The following is a 447-nucleotide window of genomic DNA, read 5'->3' on the forward strand; positions in this document are numbered from 1 at the left end:
GCAGCCAAGGGGGCTGCCAAGCACCAGAGCAGGCAGCCCGAGGCAGCGGCCGAGCCACCGTCCCTGGAAGTGGCCAAAAGGTGTGTGTGCATTTGGGGACACGGTGGGCTGGGCAGTGCTGGGGGAACGGTTGGGCTGCAGGGTTTTAGAGGCCTTTCCCAACGTTACGGATTTGCGGTTCCACGGTTCCAGGGCCGCGGGGCTCGGTCTGCGCCGAGCACGGGGACCCGGGGAGGCCTGCGGCCGCTCTCACCTAAAGCTGACCACGGGCCCAACCTCCGAGAAAATGTCCTTCAGCTGTTCCTCCGTGGCCTCATACGGGATGTTCCCCACTGCGGAGACAGACGGTGCCGCCGGTCAGCGGGCGGGTACCGGCCCCGACGGCGAGGGGGGAAACCCGCCGGCCCCCCGCCTGCCCCCGCCCGTCCGCGCCCCTTTCCCCTTGCA

The 447-nt window shown here is 69.4% G+C and overlaps 1 protein-coding gene across 4 annotated transcripts in view; it reads right to left on the minus strand.

Moving 5' to 3' along the window:
• CSTF2 (cleavage stimulation factor subunit 2) overlaps positions 1–385 on the minus strand; it is a 7,014-nt gene extending 6,629 nt beyond the window's left edge. For all 4 annotated transcript variants that reach the window (XM_031058839.1, XM_031058840.1, XM_031058838.1 and 1 more), the window contains exon 1: positions 254–385. The gene's annotated coding sequence lies outside the window, so the exon portion shown is untranslated. The remainder of the gene's footprint in view (positions 1–253) is intronic.
• Between the last annotated feature and the right edge of the window lie 62 nt (positions 386–447).

Source organism: Geospiza fortis, unplaced genomic scaffold (genome assembly GCF_000277835.1).
Source record: "Geospiza fortis unplaced genomic scaffold, GeoFor_1.0 scaffold29, whole genome shotgun sequence".
Lineage (NCBI taxonomy): Eukaryota > Metazoa > Chordata > Aves > Passeriformes > Thraupidae > Geospiza > Geospiza fortis.